This window comes from Rutidosis leptorrhynchoides, chromosome 9 (genome assembly GCF_046630445.1).
Source record: "Rutidosis leptorrhynchoides isolate AG116_Rl617_1_P2 chromosome 9, CSIRO_AGI_Rlap_v1, whole genome shotgun sequence".
In the NCBI taxonomy this organism is placed as follows: Eukaryota; Viridiplantae; Streptophyta; class Magnoliopsida; order Asterales; family Asteraceae; genus Rutidosis; species Rutidosis leptorrhynchoides.
The window spans coordinates 27,355,791-27,364,223 of NC_092341.1; the positions used below are offsets into that span (position 1 = coordinate 27,355,791).

At 31.9% G+C, this 8,433-nt stretch overlaps 1 long non-coding RNA gene across 2 annotated transcripts; it reads left to right on the forward strand.

The window, feature by feature from the left end:
• The first annotated feature begins 4,319 nt into the window (after positions 1-4,319).
• LOC139866728 (uncharacterized) lies at positions 4,320-8,433 on the forward strand. 2 transcript variants are annotated; one of them, XR_011765573.1, is made up of 8 exons: positions 4,320-4,586; positions 5,327-5,548; positions 5,724-5,817; positions 6,288-6,530; positions 7,271-7,482; positions 7,584-7,693; positions 7,866-7,956; positions 8,088-8,433. It is a non-coding gene; the product is annotated as an uncharacterized lncRNA (long non-coding RNA). The 2 variants fall into 2 exon arrangements; XR_011765572.1 differs by having other exon boundaries at positions 5,327-5,535.

Genomic DNA, 8,433 nt, shown 5'->3' on the forward strand with positions numbered 1-8,433 from the left:
CTGTTTCTAATCAATTTTTATTGTGTCCATTATTTCTTCATTATGCCACTTGTTGGATTCTGGTAAGTAAAAATTCAAATATGAAATTGAATTTGAATGAAAATGGTTATTCTGTGGTGAACGGATTCGTATATCGATAGATGTAGGTAGGATGGTAATCGACCGTTGAATCAGATTCGAAGACTGTACAATGTAACTTATTAATGTGAAATCTTAAATATTTCTCGGGTATTACCTACCCGTTAAAATATTTTTACCATTAACAGTTTGTACGAAAGAATTTTTAATCACAATCTTTATGAAAATATATTTACATATATATTTTCTTCAGATGTAATTATGGATTTAATGAGTCAATGTGATATTAAACTCATCAGATTTACGATTAGAACTATGATACATAATCTCTAAAACATTAGAGTTTACATAATCATCATGTCGAACGAAGATAAATGATGTAGAATGATTTGTGGAACGATAATTATACTCGAGGTACAGAATGAGATGTTGAGGCATGGATTGTTGAAACTTGGGTTGTTGGTGGTACTGGTGCCATTGGTGCTAAGGCTGGTGATGTTACTGGTGTTGGTGATACTGTTGATGATTGCAAATTGTATACCGTGCTCTCTAAAGTTAATACTCGAGCTCGGAGTTTCTAACTTCTTCTACTAACCCGAGTTGTTTATCAATGTGAGGTAGAGGTCGAATTTCTTCTCTAGTTCCATTAATGGTAGTTTCAAGACGAAAAATTCTTGCAAATAGGGTATAAACGGTATTGCGAACGGGTTCGCCGGTGAGCGGGTCAAGTACTCCAAGGTTAGGTGGTAGATTTGATTCATGATATGGAGTACCTTCTTCCTTTCTCCATAGGGTGAGTATGTCGCGAACCCATCCCCATTTTCTCCAGTAATCACGGTAGTTGATTGGTTGGTGTGCTCCTGTCACGCTGTCTTCGGAGTCAGAGGAACTTGGTCGATTCGTAGAGGCCATCTTAAACGATCTCAGGAAAGATTTTTGGTATGAAGAGTTTAGTGGCATCAATTGATAGTTAGATGGTATTCTCAATGCATAATTTGCATAGATATATATAGTACCAGGATCCCTTAAATTAAGGAGAAATTTACGAGAGATATCAGGCAAGGTCTACAGTAACAGATACACTAAGATATGAATTATCAGATACGCTAAGATATGAATTTTGTCTATACACTATTCATGCAGTCAATGCAGTAAAATGTGTCTAGACTAAGAATAATGAGTAGGTAATTTCCTAAGGATGATAAGCAGATGTTTTCCGATAAAAATGATAAGCAAAACTTTTGACATGCAGACACGGTCGAAGTCCAGACTCACTAATGCATCCTAACGACTATCAGTTAGGCACGCTAATGCAAGACCTGGTTCGCTAAGACCACCGCTCTGATACCAACTGTAGAGACCCGTCCTAATCCATCCGGACGAAGTCCATATCGATTACAAACGATTCACAACAGTTGATTACATCGCGAGGTAATTGACCTCTATATGACAAATTTTACAAACATTGCATTCGTTTTTAAAAGACAAACTTTCGTTACATCGACAGTTGACAGGCATGTAAAGCATTTCATAATATATCCAAATATAATTGACTTAATAATAATCTTGATGAACTCAACGACTCGAATGCAACATCTTTTGAAATATGTCATGAATGACTCCGAGTAATATCTCTAATATGAGCAAATGCACAGCGGAAGATTTCTTTCGTACCTGAGAATAAACATGCTTTAAAGTGTCAACCAAAAGGTTGGTGAGTTCATTAGTTTATCATAAAGAATCATTTCATAATTTTAATAGACCACAAGATTTCATACTTCCATTTCTCATAATCATACGTCCCATGCATAGAGACAAAAATATCATTCATATGGATTGAACACCTGGTAACCGACATTCACAATATGCATATAAGAATATCCCCATCATTCCGGGATCCTCCTTCGGACATGATATAAATTTCGAAGTACTAAAGCATCCGGTACTTTGGATGGGGCTTGTTGGGCCCGATAGATCTATCTTTAGAGTTCGCGTCAATTAGGGTGTCTGTTCCCTAATTCTTAGATTACCAGACTTAATAAAAAGGGGCATATTCAGTTTCGATCATTCAACCATAGAACGTAATTTCGATTACTTGTGTCTATTTCGTAAAACAGTTATAAAAGTTGCGCATGTATTCTCAGCCCAAAAATATAAAGGGTAAAAAGGTAAATGAAACTCACAATACTGTATTTTGTAGTAAAAATACATATGACGACATTGAACAATGCAGGGTTGGCCTCGGATTCACGAACCTATATCAAGTATTAACACATTATAGTATAAATCAATTAAGTTTATATATTTGTTATGTATTAATTATTCTTATAATATATTATGATACTTATTTGATATTTAATTAATGTTATATCAATAATATTAGTTGAAACATAATTTTATGTAATATTAGTATATTTTATGTAATAATATATTTACATATATATCTTTTGTTTTGTAAAATTAATAATTGTAGAAATACCTAAGTATAATAATAATAATATTAATAATAATAATAATTTTTAAAAGTATAAAACTACCTTAGGAGTCAGTTTTAAAAAAATTGCACCAAGCCGAGCTCGAACCCGAGACCTCTCATTCACTCATCAACACCCTTAACCATTCCTCCATTTCAGTTTTTCTGATTTATAATACAAACCCAAATACTTATCTATTACATGTTTCAACCCACTTCATCTTCTTCACCAAAATCTAAACAATCAAACAACTTCATTCTTAATAGTCAATCATCAAAATGGTTTTAGGACTTCTAAACAAACATGAAACAAAAAATAAAAATGTGTTCAATTTTGAGTAGACAATAAAAAAATCCTACTGCTTGCGAGTAGACAATAAAAAAAATTTTGTTTTCAATTTTGAGTTCGTTTTGGACAATCTTTACAACATGAAACATGTTTCAAATCATTCCTAAAAACTATTGAAATCGTCAATTGAACTTAAAACATCAAAACAAGCTCTAATTTCTCCAAGAACAAAACAGTTGACTTTTGACAATTTAACTTTGACTCGCAAATTCGAATTCGTTATCAAGAATTGGAACTTGAGATTTTGCAGGAAGTTTAAGTAAATGATTCCTAACAACTCTACATTTTTAGTTTTTGAAATTTGTTTCGAATTCACGTTAGTGTATATCACTGTGAAGAACTCAAGAACTCAAAAATTGATTTTTAGATTAAGAGTGTTATAGGTTATGATTACAACATGAATTGTGTTGTAAATCATTCCTATAATCTTTATGGATCATCAAATTAACTGGAGATATCAAAACAAACTCGAATTTGATTCAAGAACACTTAGTTGACTTTGAAAACCAAAACTTTGACTCTCAAATTAGAAATTAATAGAAAGAATTGAGGATTGAAAACTTACAGATAGTTTAGATAGACGATTCCTAACATGACTGCATTATTACATTTTGAAAATTTGTTCTAAATCAAAATATGGTGAAAAAGATGAATGTACAGAGTGTCGAGCTTATTTTATGGGTTTTCTTTGTTTTCAACTCAAATTGCAGTTTGTAACTTATATAGAGTGATTAGGTACATGATTTAACAGTTAAATTGATTTCCAATTGATTTGTGAAGTAGACTTGTAACAAACTGGAGACATGAAGTACGTAAATTATTTTCATGTGAAGAAAAAAAAATTGATAGTTACTTCTAACATAATGGGATTCCCTATTTTTATTTTTAATAAATATTAATAGTAAATACCCTAATAATATTAATAATAATTCTAATAAAATAACTAAATAATATCATAAAAATGATAATAAATAAAAATAAGAATTCGTTTAAATCATAAATAAATTTTAATCTTAATTATTTTGTACATTATTTTACATTTTCAATTCAAATGATTATTTTGTATTTTATTAATACAACTTAATATGCACTCTTATATTTATACATGTATATATATATATTTACATATTTATTTACACACAATTGTTCGTGAATCGTCGGAAATAGTCACAGGTTAAATGAATCTATATAAATAGTTCAAACATTTCGAGACTCAACATTACAGGCTTTGCTTATTGTGTTTGAACATATAAAGATTAAGTTTTAATTTGGTCGGAAATTTCCGGGTCGTCACAAATCTACCCTTAATCATCTGATCTGACGTGTTAATCCATAAACTAATCCTTATTAACACTAATTAACACTTTTAATATCCACGCTTACTTAACCCTATAGAAATCCCAAATAGCTTAACCTGTTCAGAAATCCAAATACTCTCTTCTCCTACGCTGGATCTACGACCCATCGCATACCAACCCTAAACCTGAAATTATTCCACCGGAAACCACTCCGACCCATCGCCTACAAACACAATACCTCTATTGATTCCACCGGAAAACACACCGATTTATGATTCGGATTCAATATAATATCATGCGACTGACAAACCAAAAAAACGATCGCCATAACAACCTTTCGTCATCTATCTCCGATCAGAACATTCCATCAAAGCTTTTCTCTAATCAGGTATCTTAGTAAACGTTCGTATTAACTTTCTGTTTTTAACACACGCATAGATGAATCCAGTTACTGTTTACTTGAGGATTTCAAATAATAGGGTTTGTATTTCATATTAAAAAAATCAGATTTCTTACATATTATTAATTTATTATGTTACGAAATTATAATCGATGAAATCTGTGAATTCATAATGGTATATAAAGTTTTTAAAACAAGTTTGTAGTCAAAATTATAATCGATGTAATCGTCTGCATATAACCATGTTTTCCTGAATGTTTTTATTATGTTACTAACATATATTGTATGTAATCTGTAAATTCATTGTGTTGTTTTTACTATTGTTTTTTTTGTATGTTCATTAGCACTATATATTTGTTGTGTGGTACTGATTAATAATAATAAAAAAAAACTCTGCAACTACTAATAATAACTGAACAAAATATATTCAATTGATATTAAAATTTTTAAAAATCCGCCAAATAAATTTTAAATTTTTTATATTAGGATAAGATCCCTAATCACAATTAATTTTAAATGTGTTGTATCTTTATGTTCTTTTTAACTTTTTGTGACATTCTGATTGATTTGTTGATGATCATAAAAACCTTTTTCTTGATATGTTGTGATCATGAACTGTTCGGTATTTGCGAGATTTTTAGATGGCCAAAGGAGTTCAATAGGAGAACTATGCATTTTATCTTCTACTTTTTTAAAGCCAACACTGTGTGTTTGTGGGTTGAGTGCAGGACCAGCTGGAGGAGCCATATGGTACTGATGAGGATAGATGTGTAGAAAAGATTTTAGATTGACCATTCAGTTTTATAAGTATGGATTAGAGTCCGATTAGATTGAGCCGTCGGTACAAGTATGCATCTCCACAATAAATGGTTAAGTTCCATCCGCATACAAAGTTCATGATACTTTCCATCTATTGCTAACTGAGCCTTACTTTCAGGTACAATAATAAGGTATTTGGATAACTTTCACTTTTGTTGTGGCTTATAAGGCACTGCAACATGTTAGCACTAATATGAACATTCAAATTGTGTTCCTTCACATACAATTCATAATTCAGTATACACCAGCCACATGTTATTTTTGTATTGATAATCTCTTAATGTAAGTTTGGTTTCTATGGTGCAGAGAATGGTCATTTCATCGTCATCATACAAGGCTGTTTAGGACGTTGTTATGAACAATGTGTTGGTTTGTTAGTTTCAAGAATCAGTCAATGGAGGTTTGTGTCCACTAAAATAGCTATGTATTTGATATCATTCATTTCACTTTAACTATTATATTAAAATAAAATGGTTAAAATAAGTACTTAATATTGCGATAATGAAAAGAGTATCGATAAAAATCTTGGTCTTCAACATGCTTACTGTCCGAAGATATTTACCAGATTCTATACCAATACCATTATATGTCAATAATATGGATATATATGCTAATCGGTTTAGTCTTAACTTCTTTTGACCAATATTTTGATTTTGATTACATATCTTGACTGAGCATATCACGTCTTTGTTTTCGGAATGGTATAGTTGCATAAAGAGATAACAATATTGTATAGTGGGATTAGTAGATTTCCACATATGTTTAATGGGTTTAATTGAACAGACATAAAATACGAGTCGATTGATTGTTAATTCATATATGTAGAACTTGACATGGCAATTTTCTAATCATTTGATTTGTGTCTTTTAGTTTTTGAAGATCAATTGGCTCCGGAAAGAAACCAGATGGTGACGATAAGGTATGGATCGTTATGATTTGGAGTTAAATTATGGATTTGAGCAAAGACACGATATGCTCAAATGCATTTGTATCAAATGCATTTGACCCGTCGTCCAGGAACAGGGAAAACATTGTCTTCATTGATGAAATGATGCTGTTGGGGGTCAACGTGGACGAACTTTAAATTTTGAGCGTGACCAGACACTAAACCAGGTAACGTTTACTCTCATGATTTGACTTTTGAGGTCAAACTTATGATCAACCTGCCGAGGGATACTTTGGTGTGTGTACAGTTGTTGTGTCAACCTTTGATTTAAAGGTGTCAAGATGGGTTTAAAATATGTCACTTATAAGTAGTACGAGTGTTTACGGGTTGAGATGGGTTCACTTTAATCCATTTCTTTTTCCTTTCCGTATGTTTATTTCGTGTATGAAAATATTGTGATAATTACGATTAAAAAAACAGTTATGTTGCTATAGTACAAGTCTTTGATTAAATACAGATGGGGTATGCTCATTTTAAATTAGATATCATGCACTTTTTAACTTGATTAACTCATTAACATGTTTCCTTTCTAAATAACTGATAGATTTCCCGATATGAAGCATCGAGATAAAATACAATCTTAATAAACTTTTATATTAGTAGATAGCATGTCTGGCAAACAGGTCGGGTTGGCTTAAGGATCAAATCGGTTTGGATGAAGGATAGAATGGGTTTGGGTCGTAATGGTTTTAAATGGATTAAACGGGTTGGATTGAGACCCGGGGCGGTCGGATTGGGTCCAGGCCTATTTTCTTCTGTATTTTTCTAAAGTTTGCATAAATGAAAGAATTGCCCTATAGTAGATATGTTGCAACTGCCACATTTAATTTTCAGTGGGATAAAAATGTGTTTCTTTTATAGATTGCTATACACAAGTCTAAGCAATGATCTTTTATGTTTTTATTAGCTTTTGACATAAATGGATGGTATTAGCAAAGAGGAAAGTGTGGTGGTTACAGCTGCTACAAACCGAGCTGAAACACTGGCGTGGTCGTAATGGTTTTAAATGGATTCAACCTTGATGAGACCTGCTTGGTTTTCGAGAAACGTTGGTGTAGATGAGCCAAACGAGAGTGGACGAAAAGACATTTTTACCCTTTACTTGAGAGATGTCCCGATGTAAGTATTTGACTATATTTTAAGTGTGTTTTATGAGCTATATTTGCAAATCCTTACCTTAATTTCTGCTTATATTAAAAACTTGTATGCACTATTGGCAGCTAAACAGATTTAAACAAATGGCATGAGCTCTGGATAAGAACGGTTTAACTATTTTAAAGATGATCCATTTGATGAAGAAGAGACTGAGGGTTAAATTTCGTTATGAAAGGTTTAAGTTTCTTTATGCGTGAATTTTACAATTCATGTTACTTGATTTATACTCATGTAGTGGTAGTTATAGGAGTGTTGGACCGTTGGTTGCTTACAAAATGGTAAAAACTATTTTTAATTTTTATTTATTTAGAAGGTTAATTCTCCTAATTCATAATCATTCTAAACAGTTCGATCCACCCATTTTGACACATGGAATTTATTTTTCAATTCACAAAGGAGGTGTTCCCACAACGTCATTCAGATGATGAGGGAGGGAAGGTAAGTTCCTAACCTTGCTTATATGATTTCATTTTTTGGATGTATGCTATATAGTTTTGACTATTGACTATTTGCAAGTCTCATTAGGCGTATTTAATGTTTAATATGGTATTCATTTGTGCTGATGACAGTTAAATGTCATGAAGATCTAAACAACTTTGATATCGGCTGCCGACATGTATCTACTCGAGGTTGAAGAAGAACACAGTGTATGGTAACGAAGAATCATGATCTTGAAGTACAAGGGTTTGGTCAATTTTGATTTCATATGCTGTGGCTAACTTAATTTGTGAAGAAGCAACCAAATGCATATAGGACTAGGGAAATAAATGTGAAGGTCTGTGCCTTTTTTTTTTTTACATGTTACATGTATATGAAATGTGATTTACATTTCTTTTTGGTTTAGAATCTTTAGATTAGAAATATGAGTTCGTTATTCTGTTTTATTTGTTTTGGCGCTAGAATTCACATACAATG